Raw genomic sequence first — 13,209 nt, 5'->3', positions numbered from 1 at the left:
AGAGCCACTATTTATGTTAGTATATTAATGACCTTGCAATGTTTTTAAATTAAGGAACCTAACTGTATAATAGGGTTTCTCAAACTTATTTGACCACAGAATCCATTTAGACAGACATAGTGTTCTACTGGAACAAAGTTTGGAAAACACTAGCTTAGATCACCTCTAAAGTCTCATATTGCACTCAAGTTCCCAATCCTCTTTTAATTCCTGGTAAGTGACCTTGACAAAATATTAAGCCATTAGGCAGAAGTTAAAGCTTTAAGCTCAGGGTACTTTTGTAAGAAAGATCACTGCTGGATATATGATAGGGTGTTTATTACACTTAATCTTCATAACAGAGTATGTTTGGCAGTGACCCAAAGCCAGCCAGCAGCTTCTACCACACTGAAAACCTGACTTACAAGTAACTTGAGCTGAGAATAAGTCAGTTAGCAAAGGGGCTGTGGGATAACATGCTTTTCCTTTATATTAGAGTAGCATTTTAGAGGAAAGAAAATTGGAGAACAGCTAAGGTTTTGATTCCTTTTTTTTCAGTTCTCTGGTTTCCAATCACACTTCGAAGTGAAAGGTGAGGCAGGTCAGTGTTTCCACACTTGCCCTCAGGTAGGTGTCCATGACACCCTTCTGAGAACAGTGAGTCCAGGGCATTGTGAGTCTGCTCTCACCTCTGCAGGCATAGGGTCTAGAAGGTTTTAACCGGCTCTTTCTTCACCTGGGCCAAATACATGGCCTGGGCTTTCCTTGCAACCTACTGCCTACAAACACATAGTGTCCTGGGCTTTTAGGTCTCACATACTGCAGTGTGCATCCACTCCTACTCCAGTGACATAGGAAAAGCTTCAAAGAAGCTCAGAGAAGAAGAGCTCTGTTAAAGCACCACCTTAGCCTTTGGGTGATCCTAAAAGCAAGATAGTGTCGGCTCTATTTTAATAGATGGAGACATTAAAGCTCAGACTCCTTTTAACTTCCATCTGGTTGGATCATCCCCCTTCTAGAATATTTCTGTCCTTGATGGCAAGAAGAAATAAACCTTTTTAAATATATGGTATACTAGAGCTATATCCTATGTCATCTTGCTACGTGTGTTAATTACTAACCAGATCTCTGATTTTAAATCTCTCCACTTTTCATTTTTGTTTTGGAGAAGCTGCTGGCTTTGGGTAAAGTTAAAACAGTTTAATAAAACAGTATAAGACATTATATATACATCACAGAACACAATGTACAACATCTAAGGTAAGACATCTATATCATGAGGGACACATTGTCTGGTGAGTTTACATTCACCATTCAGTTATGTCTGGTAAATCTGCTCAAGAATTTAGAGTCCCTAACCAACACATACACATGTATACCTTCGTATACATGTGCATGCACCAATTCACAGCCACAGCGGCTAATGGGACGAAGTGTACTATCCCATTCACTCTTCATTGCAGAGGATGAGCAATGTAAAGTTTAAGCAGAAATAACGAAAATGAACTTCATCCTGGGAATGGTTTTAGTTTTAAAGAGCCAATATCTAATATTTTGTTTTAACCAGACAATAGCCCTATGAAGAAAACATGCAAGGTAAAAATCATGATGCATTATAATTTTGGTAAAGATAATTAGGACAGAAAAGGACCAAAGGCAGAAATAAGTAACATAAATTTATTATTCTTAAAAGTCTGACAGATTAGGTTAGGACATAGGACAAATTCATCATTCCAAAGACCATAACACACTTATGGAGTAATTTTTTTTATACACATATTGCCAGTGGGTGTGTGTACTTGCCAGAGAAAGACACAGATAGTGGGAGATGGAGAAAGCACTGTCCAAAGGGGTATGGTCACATCACAATCCCCTCACCATTTCTCCATCCTGTTAGGATTTGGGGCACACATGAACACGCACCCAACCTGTTTTTCAAGCTGCTGGGACTGAGACTCAAATTGCATCGTCATCCATGTAGGATCTGGCTCCCTTAACCACAAAGTCATGAGGCCAGCCCTATAAAGTAATTTTTTCAATGAAGAGTTTCAATAGTACAAACACAGCTTTTTTTCAAAAAAAAAGCATGTATCTGTATTTATTAAAATAGTTTCCACACTACTCCCCACATCTAAATAAATCTAATAAAAAGATTTAAAAATTACCTGAAATTAAATAAATACATTTTGTCAAAACAGTCAATTGTCATTTAATTTTCTGATACAAACAGCTTTCTGGTTGTTAGATTTTTATTGAACATTTTGTGAAAAGCTAAAACAGTCTTATCAATTTAGCTGTACTTCTTTCCCTTTATCAATTTAACTGTATTTCTTTCCCTTTCATGTGCACATTACAAATCTTGTCTTAAAATTGTTTATAAGGCATTTTCTCGAAGACATTTTAACAGCTTGATCAGTCACACACACACACACAGGTTAATTCCACCGCTGACCACAGTTAATACAACATACAGCACAGTTACAGTAAAGGTAGAAAACTTACCTTGGCACCACTTTGAAAGTCTGTGCTTTTCCCCACCATTCAAATGATGAGCTGCACTTCCTGATGCTAACCTATAACATCAGACTGGGGTTTTGCTGTCAATTATCAAAACAAAGGAAGCAGACAGAAAGGAAAGGCAATGTGCCATTTGTAAAGGGAGGCAATGTCCATAGCTCACCTTTCCAAAGCAGAATCAGTTTCTCTACCTGTGGTACTTTACACTAATGTTCCCACTTCTTATTTGCTCTCTGCATTATGATGATGCACCCAAGGCCTCTTCCAGTTGTTTTCATAGCTCCTCCCATTGTAGCGGGTGTTGTATATTTCCCCTGCCCCACGGATGCCTGGCCCTGTGCCTTGCTTCAGATAAATCAATGTAAGCAGCTTGATGGCGCAGATTCTGAGGCAGGGCCTTCAGAGGCACCATGTGTTTTCACACTGCTTTGTGCCTTTGCCAGTCACCATGACAGGAGCATGCCCCAGAGAGCCTAGAACTGGCCTCATGGAGCAGACCCAAACATAGTCCCGCAGCCTGGAGCCAGGGTCAGCTAAAGTCACACCAGGTAGAGTGAACCTTGGCCAACTCTCAAGCCAGTGAATGAGGACAATAAATATTTGTTGCAAGTCATTGAGATTTCGTGTCTGTTAGTTTAAACAGTTGTCTTATACACTCACTCTCTATCATATCTGCCCTTACTAGAAAAACTATAATTATTAAAACCTCTAAAAATGTTTAGCTGAGAGGCCTTAATGAATACAGAATTTTTACTCTGCAATTTAGATTAAAAATATGCCTAAGGTCTTTGATACATTAAGAAAAAATGGAACACCCATTTCCTCATTCATACTAAGATCCACACACAAACTACATTTCATTTAAAAAATTAAACTTATTTAATAGGCGTTGCCCTTAATCATCTGGAGAATAAAATGGTCATCTGGAAAATCATGATGCATTTTTGCATAGAAAAACAGAGAAATACGTCATAACTTTACCAATGACCTAATATATATGAACATATCCATCTCAGAAAAGAAGTTTGTAAACATATTTCATAATCAGCAGATCTGGAAAAAAGGTCCCAATAAACAAAACTAACAGTGCCTTTCAAGCTTTCTCCTCTAATTTTCCCATCATACCAAGCCCTCATTTGACAGCAATGATAAAGCGGTTATGCCTCCAAAAACAGAAGAAAGAAAAAAAAACCTGTCAGCTTGACGCTTTCATGAGTCCTAGCTCCTCTGCTATAGTTCCTAAGGCCATCCATCATATTTAACTTAAAATAAATCCAAAGAGGTGAAGGTTTCTCAACCATGAATATCAGAACTGATATGTAAAGGCAGACGGGTTGTCTTCCGTTCTGTAACTCAAACATATACTTACAAGCAGGAGAGACAGCAATCTAGGTGTGTAGCTAATGGAAAGTGACACTGTTACGTACTTGTAGAGAATGTGTGTCTGTGTGTATAATTACTCATGTCTATATCTAGGAAGACAGAGCTTTGGCCAAAGTATAGTCTCATGGCAGGTATGTGTCAATTAGAGATTAATAATGCTCACCAAAGCCACTGCCCTCATTTTCATTCTCAGTAGTGTTACATGTTACAACGCCATCAAACCAGCCTGGTAGATAGCACTCTGAGAAAGTATTTTATTTATCCATCCCAGCCTTTAACTCATCTCTACTCATCAGAAATATGTGGAGGGAGAAATTATGAGCAACGACAGACAGATGAAAAGCGTGGCTAGGGAAGAAGGCTGCTGGTACCATCAAGTAGGGAGGCATAGGCTACATACGTCTGAGGACCTATGATGAATGCGTCCATAGCCATCAAACAGGTTTATCATTGTTTAAGTTCTAAAACCATGCTTTAATTCAAATGAAATATAACTGAAATTAGAGTTGTAAACGTCTATGTCTCTCCTCCTACCTGCTGATTTTATACTTAAGGAACTAGAACCCAAGAAGATTGCTATATGTCCAACATCCCCATCTAGTGGCTAAGGCAGAACTAAAATCCAGGTTCTAAGGAAGTCTTTTATACTATTTGGAGGAGGACATTAATTTCAGTCCACAGATGAGGATGTTGAGGTCTGCAAAAAGAATAGATGTGAACGGCGAGAGCATGGGCATAGAGCTTTGACAGGTGGGCCAATTCCTGGTTGTCACCTTTACTGTTTAACCTTAGTGACGTTACCAAACCTTCCTGCACCTTTATTTCCTCATTAATAAAATGAAGATAATAGGAATATGCCTGATATTGAGCTGGGCTCAAAAGCTGTTGTAGTTTTGTTTTGTTTTTTTTCCAGGAAACTTTTCCTGACTGGAGGTAGATGGATTTGATGGGGAAATACAAACAAGCCCTTGTTTCAAATAAAGACGCCTATATACAATATGCACATACATATTATATACATAGTAAATATCACATACTCATGGGAAGGACTATTTTTTGTTGAAGCAAATAAAAAGAACAATAATTAAGCTCATAAGAATTCATGGTAACACTGCAGTGCAGCAGATCTCAAATCTGTTCAAGTTCTAAAAATAGAATTCACGTCACCAAATGCAATAGCTCCAAGTAAGAGGCTGATATTTCTGAAAACAACAGCTCCTCAGAGTCCTTCATAGATACCCTGTGATGCTTCTTCCCTGAAGGTCAAATGCATGAACCTAGAGCCAGAACGTTTTAAAGAGGCCTATAAATATGTATGTATTGTAACTATCACATTAACACCCTTCCATGGTCTTTTCCTGAGAAAATACAGATACGAAATGAGGGGCAAATGTTACTCAAGTCAGGAAACTCATTTTGGGCCATAATTATACTGCATATTTTGTACTGGAAAAACATTGGCACATACTGAAAGTAGCATAAAGGATACTGCAAATGGATAGGAGGGAGAAGCAGAAGCATTTAGGTAACATTTGATGCAAAAAAAGATCAAGGAAAGATCAAACCTAGGAAGTTGTAGGATTTACTGAGACATTAAAAGCCTCTGTCTATTCTTAGATGATAAATGCTCAAAATACTAGATGTTTGTACTTCGAATGCCAGTTATCAGAAAAAATTGGTATTTTTGGTTATAAGGAATACACTTAGCTTATTCAAAAATTATTATTGAAGTGAAGAACTAGAATACAGAAAACATATTATACAGCATTCACTATAAGCACATTGTGCTTAAATAATGCTTTTCGTTTTTTCCTCATATATTCTAGGTATTACCAGGCTAGGTCCACCAGTGGGAAACCTGTCTTTCGAAGAGTCATGATGTAATTACAAATTATCTCAATTGCTAAAGAAGAATAGTAAAGAAAACAGTATGAAATCTTAAGTCTTAGATTATAAAATATAGAATGATTTTTTTAATCAATTTCTTTCCAAAAAGAAATGATGTTAAAAGACTCACAAAAAACACATATACATAACAAGATAAATTCAAAGAAAAGAAAGAAGGGACATTTGCCAACAGTAAGCCCTGAAGAGATTGAAAATGTAATACGGCCTCTAAGTGTCCTTGTAGCAAAGCAAGAATGAAAATATAAGGGCTAGCCGGTGGCATGATAGTTAAGGTGTCTCAATCCCACAGAGCCGATTGTGTGATCTAAATTCTAAACCCATAGACTTAAAAAACACACTGGGTGCCATGTGTGCCCAAAGTCCCAAAAGACGGGGGAAATGGAGAACAAGGGGTTTCTCCTTTTAGGAAACTGGGCATCTGGCATGTCCTTCAAAGTGCCAGGTCTGAAGGTCAAACTGCATAGTCAGCTAGGTGGAATCTGGCCACCTTAACCCCCTTGCCACTGGCTGGCCCGGTTTTACCAAATTTTTAAGTCAAGGAACTAATCAGTCCTTCTCTGATCTCCCTGTTTTAAATAGTTGTCTCTAGTTGTTGTTTTCACAGCAAACTAATTTTTCCTACAGAGAATGTATTTGTTACTTATTTGCCTCTAATGTCCAGAGGAAAAAATTAATGGGGCAGAACTTGAAGTGTCTTGTTCTCTAACAGTGACTCACCATCTGACACCGTACCTAATTTTAGCAGGTGTATAACAATATTTGTTGAATGAATTAGACACATATTACGTGACAGATTATGTACAGAGCACCCAGTCTTGCAGATGATAAACTTTCCTCTTTTGTATTAGTCCTAAGGAACACCTAGTACTGAGTTTAGTGTGGACTCTGCAGAACACTCTAGGATTAAATCGGCTACAGAGTTTTACTAGTCAAAGGACCTGGGGAAATTTACATAACCTCTCTGAGTCCCAGTTTTCTCTGTAAAATAAAGAAATAATGGCCCTCTCCTTCTAGAGTTACTGAAAAGATCAAATAGTTAACTGGCCCAGCCTTGGCGACACAGGTAGTAAGAGTGCTGAGCTGCAGTGCTAGAAGCCACACAGCTGGCCACATGTTTGGATCCCTGGTAGGCCTGGGAGATACCAGACTTTTGCATGGGTGCACAGATCTTGATAAGTGGAGGGCTGAGGGAAAGGGATCAAGACTCCATCAAGCAGGCTTGTTTATTTCGGTTTTTTTAAGAGTTGGGTTTTTTGTTTTTGTTTTTGTTTTTGTTTTTGTTTTTGTTTTGCTATAGGGCACATGCGCTTGCCAGAAAGAGAGAGACAGAGAGACACAAAGCAAGAAATCACCCCCCAGGGGGGATGGCAATGCCGCAATCCCTTCTCCTCCATTCTCCTCTCTGGATCTTGGGCATGCACATACACATGCCCGGTGTGATTTTTAAGTCACTGGGTCTGGGTCTCAAACCCTGGTCGACTAAATGAGAGTCCAGCGACATGGCCATAACACTAACTGCTGGTCCTAGAGCGGGCTTTTTATTTTTCTTCTCTCTCTCTCTCATTTTCGTGTGAGAATATATCATGAATAATACAAATAAACTTAATAATAACAGAAAATTAAAGCGTTATATATGTAATTTACTCAGAGCAGTGCCTTGAACACAGTAAGTACTACATAAACCTTTGCTGTTAAGACTTTAACTGTTCAGGGCTGAATAAGACATCCTGTAGGGCAAAAAGGTAGAATAGGACAAAGCTCAATTTCTCCAAAGGGTTAAATTTAAGTTCAAATAAATGGTTTAACAAATGCATTCTCAAATTTTATTTTATTCATTTAGAAATATTTCTGTCATTTCTCATCCTCTCTTCAAACTATAATAAGCCTACGACAGTAGGGCAAGTGGACCTAAGACATGTTTTTCATGTAGAAATATGTTAAAGGAGGCAAGGTCTTTTCAGAACATTTTGTTCAATTCATTTATCAGGATTTCTTTTCCTTTACATCTTGAATCTATCTGGTCAAATATAAAATTAATCAAAATCAACTTCAATTTAGTGACTTGTTTTTAGCATCTTTTCACTATCTGAAAAATAGCCATTTTCCCCTGCAGGGGACTGCAATAATCTCAAATGTAATTTTTTTCTTGGGGCTACGCTTCCACCAGAAAGCACAGCTTTCATTTAAAACACACATGAATAAAAAGAAAATCAACTAACTAAAAGAAAATCAACTTCATAGGCAAATTTTTCAGGAACACAATTGATCCATAAAGTAAGCTAAATCTATACTAAGAATAGAACTGAGTTCATCAGATATTTTTCAGGCAAAAAGAATTTATCAATATACACATGATCCACATTCCCTGGAACAATTCCAACACATAATAGAACAGAAATCTTTGGGCCTAGCATTGCTGAGAAATTATAAAGAAGCACAAGACTATCAATAATGCTTTTAGAACAGCAACAAGGATTAGACTAAATTGCACTATGCTGAAAAATATTTCAGAAGTCAGGCTTTTACTGTGTGATTAATTTTTATTAATATATGTAGAAGTGGACTTTTTGTCAAATTCTTACTATTTATCATTAAAAGTAAGAATATAGGGGCTGGCCATATAAAGCAGCAATTAAGTGCTGTGTGTGGAAAGCTGGATCCCATGTGGCTGATCACTGGTTTGAATCTTGGCCCCAGTGGTCTAAAAAAATCACACTGGTAACGTCTACCCCAAATCCCACAGGATAGAGAACGGGAGAAAAAGGATTGTGGTATAGCCACATCCCACAGGAAGGTGCTTCCTCTCTCTCTGGTGAGTGCATGCACCCTCTGGAAATAGAGGAAAACATAAAGTAACAGTATACACCACAGTAGAGACTCACTAGTTACTAATAAATGGACACATCAAAAAATTTATTTGCTATTCCTTTATTAGAAATGACAATCGTGGGACCAACAGATGGCGTAATGGTTACATAACTGGACTCCCATGTAGTTGGCCACAGTTTGAGTCCTAGACCTGGTGACTTAAAACTCAGCTTTCAGTGTCAGAGCTGGGGGGAGGTGCAGTCTCTGGGCTGTAACCTAAGTGAATTCATGAATAAAGGAGCACTTTACAGCAGCATTTTATGGTAGTCACCTATGCCACAGCCTAAAGGCAATCATTTAAGAGAGAAACTCACTATTTACAGTCACAATTTCTAGCCACTAGGGGACCAGCAGATGGTGTAATGGTTACGTCACTGGACTCCCATGTAGTCAACCATGGTTTGAGTACTGGACCCAGCAGCTTAAAACTCACACTGGGGCGTGTGTGTGTGTGTGTGTGTGTGTGTGTGCCCAAAATCCCGAGAAGAGAATGGAGAAGAGATTGAGACTTGGCCATCCTCCCTAGAGGGTGATTTCTCGCTTTCTGTCTCTGCCTCTCTAGGTCTCTCTGGTGAGTGCACACACCCTATAACAAAAATCTCTAAAAAAAAAAAATGACAATCATATCTATTAATAATGGGATTGCAGAGAATTCCTAGGGAAAATTTTAATCACCCTTGTATAAAGTTAAGGAAAACAATATACATATCGGAGGGCTCAGCTCAACCTAAACATGAGATATACCTAAGATGGTTCCAAACAGAGAACTGAATAAGCTACAGAACATGAAAACACCATTTCTAAGGAAACTGGTAATATGTATTTATTTCTGCAGCAGTGTCTTCTAGCTAATTTGATTCAAAAATAGTTCTGTAATTTTCCGTCGAATCAAGTATAATGTGAATTAATGGAAAAAGAAAATATAATAAAGGAAATATTGGATAATTAAATGAAAATTAATAAAGGTGTTATTTTGCTGAAGGGATTAGACACTATTTTCTTTGCAGAAAAAAATTTCAATTATCTTTATTTTTCAACAATGCTAATGTAAATCTTGTTTTCTTTGAGAGAGATTTTTGCTATAGGGCATGTGCACTCACCCGAGAGACAGAGAGACAGAAAACAAGAAATCAATTCCCCGCTCCCCTACCCCAGGGCGGATGGCCATGCCGCAATCCCTTCTACTCCATTCTCCTCTTGGGATTTTGGACACACATGCACACATGCCCAGCATGTTTCAAGTCATTGGGTCCAGAACTCCAGCTTGGTTGACTGCATGAGAGTCCAGCGACGTAATCATTGTGCCATCTGCTGGTTCCTCTAATGTAAATCTTAACAGTGAGACAGTTAAAAAAAAAAGAGAGAGAGAGAGAACGTTGAAATGTCATTTGCAGTAGCTTTTATGATAAACAGAAAATAGAATGACCTTCCCCAAACCTGATATAACCCCTGCCTTCCATTTTCTCCCCATCTTCTACCCTCCCCCTTTCTCACTTTGTTCCAGTCACCTTGCTGGTGTGTTAGCACACCAATCTCATGCCTGTCTCTGGCATTTACACTGGTGTTTCCTCTACTGGAATTTGTCCCCTAGACTGTCACACAGTTGATTTCTTCACACCAGATTTCTGCTCAAATATCCTTCTAGCAGAGAGATCCTCTTGTTTCTGACTCTGCCAATGTTTTCTCTCATAAGTATCTAATCCAGAGCATTTTTAAGTACTTAAAACAATGTAATTAATAAGCCTCAGGTAAAATGAGTTGTAGCTATACAAGGTAAAGAGCTGATTTTTCCCCAGTATAGATGGTATTGTGGTGGTCTCTCTTCTAAGAGAAAGAAAAAATAAGTACTAGTTTATTTCTGATAGTTCATGTAGGCCACTGATGAATTAAACTCTTAAAGCCCCAGAGGGGTGTAGATAGATCAACCAAGAAAATAATATAGGTTTCACTTGGAGGCCACATTATAGCAAACGAGTAGTTGGAAGCCAACATTGGCAAGAATTCTGAGGCCTGTTCAGGCTCCATGGAAAAGACTATTATAATTTATTAGTAACGCCTCCTCTGGCACAGGAGGGAAAAGTGGTGGGGCATGTGCCATGTTTTTCCATCCTTTGATTGAGTCCTGTTTCTTTTTTTCTCTGCTCACTTTTTGGCAGTTTTTACCCATTGACATCTTTTTTGGCTTAACAAGAAAACAGAAGAGATAGGAAAGTCACTCAGACAAGGTAACTAAATAGTAGCTGTTTTGGTCAAAGTTTTGGGGAGGGGGAGAAAACCCTTAAAGCTAAAGGACATGCTGAAAGCACCAGCAAGCGTTAATCTATATATTTCTTACTCCTATGAGTACATAAAGGAGACAATGACCTACAAGCAAAATAAATAAAGTTAAAATGGAATTATTTTACTTTCCTTACTCTTGAAGAAAGAACAAAGTAAATTATAAAATTACTATGTTGAACACATTTTAAGTCTTTGCCATTAATACAACATTCCTTTTATTTTGTATTTATGTTGTATTGTATGTTGTATTAATTTTATTTTCTAATTCTCAAACTCTGCTATTGAATAATTAAGCAAGGACAAGCCTAACCACCATATAATAAAAATGACCCAATCATCTCAAATCCTCTCCCTGCTCTTAAGAAAGGTCAGCTGATAGCCCTTGGCCCCTTGTGTGTAACTATATCCTATTCCTCTTTTGATGTTCTCACCAAGAGAGCTTTAACTGCCCTATTCTTGATTCATTACCTGGTCACTTCAAAGAGAACTTAAAGAGGCAGCATTTACCCAAACAACTTCCCTGTCTTAGTAAATCCCAACAAAACCCAAGAAGCAATTCATCCTAAATTTCACACATTATTGCCTTTGGCGCCTGTCAGTGACCTCAGCCTACAATATTGATCACCACTCTGCATCCTAATATGAATCTTTCAAATGATCAATTAGTTCCCAGAGCAGGAAAAGAGTTACCTATTTTAATACCGAAAATGGCCCAGTGCCCATGATTAGCCCAAGAAGAAACCAAACCATCTAGTAAGTTTGTCATGACTTTGTCAATTAAAGCCCATTTCTTCTCTCACAGGCAAGAAAGGAATCATCTACACAGTACAGAATATGCTTCAAGATTATTCAAGACAAAGATGGATACTTGGCTTAGTAACAAACTAAACTATTTTATTAAACTAACAAATGTCTTTATATTAAGAAGCAAATGAGATCTGTGAGGTTCCTATGCAAGGACAATATACAAGTTCACGAATTTCCATATTTCTGTTAAAGACTCCGATAGATAAATGGACAAAGGACTATTAAAAATAAATGATCAATGACTATAAGGGAATGTTCAACATTACCAGTAATGGCAGAAATACAAAATTAAAATACTACATTCTCCCATTAAATCAAAACAGTCAAACCTGTGAAAATATACAATGGTGATACTGGGGCAATAAAATGCTAGAGTAATAAAATAGGCACTCTGCTCTTAGAAAACAAGACAGTGCGATCATGTTGATGTTAGTACTCAAATTTCATGTAGGGCCTCAAAATAGCAAGTTCTCAGAGTTTGCTGAATAAATAAATAATTAAGTACATGAACATTCTTAGGCATATAGTCAATAGGAGTATATAATGAATAGGAATATAATTAATAAAATTTGGAGGAACAATTTGATAATAAATACTAAAAGGCAAATAACTGTCATGCTTTTGACAAGATAAAAGTTCTAGGAAAACAAAACTAAAACCAAACCAAACCAAAAAAACTTCTAGATATCTACCATGAATAAGTTTTCCAAAATTCAAACAACCTATATACAAGTATTTGTCAAATTACCAAGACACTAAAACATTATAAATAAGCCAAATGTCTACGATTAGGTAAAAGATAATAAATGGATGGCCCATTTTCTGCACAGAACAGTTCACAATAATTAAAACAATATTTATGACAGTTTTAGAAATGAGAAAATGTTTACAACATGTTGAACTAAAAAGTTACATATTAAGTATAGTGTTTTTTTTTAAAGATCAGAAAAAAATGTAAACCTTAATAGTAGTTTTATGATGGATGGTGATGATGGAAGGTTTTCTATTTCTATGCTTATAAATCTTTCAATATTTTTCTACAGTGATTATATAATTTTCTTAAGGAAAAAAGTAAAATTCTGTACAAACAAAATAAGTGAAACACTTTCTGAGGAGAGCTCTTTGGCATACACCCCAAATAACAGCAATAGGACATGTATCCTCGCATTGGAGCTTCTTTTTTCTTTCTCTTTTATATGTTTGACTTGAATTTAGGATAGATTCCTTTAAGTATAAATCAGTGAGGCATGTTATAACTAACAAGTCTTTTACTTTAAAATAGATTTTCAATAAAAACTGTTTTGCCAACAGTTCCTTTAGTATTTTCTGTTTGCTATTAGAAATAGTAACAACCTGTTGATATATGAAATCAATTAAAATTTTCCCACATTAAAATATTTTTAAAGATTTGACAATGCAGTATAACATATATGTAAAGATATATTATTTTTAATACCCCAGAGAGGG

At 37.0% G+C, this 13,209-nt stretch overlaps 1 protein-coding gene across 1 annotated transcript in view; it reads right to left on the bottom strand.

Moving 5' to 3' along the window:
- The window catches only part of FMN1 (formin 1), a 491,267-nt gene that overhangs the window by 350,978 nt on the left and 127,080 nt on the right, over nt 1-13,209 (bottom strand). The gene's annotated exons all lie outside the window — the stretch shown is intronic.

The sequence above is a fragment of the Tupaia chinensis genome, unplaced genomic scaffold (assembly GCF_000334495.1).
Source record: "Tupaia chinensis unplaced genomic scaffold, TupChi_1.0 Scaffold000062_1, whole genome shotgun sequence".
NCBI lineage: Eukaryota > Metazoa > Chordata > Mammalia > Scandentia > Tupaiidae > Tupaia > Tupaia belangeri.
Note: the sequence above shows the minus strand (reverse complement) of the source record. Positions and strands in the feature narration are given on the sequence as shown.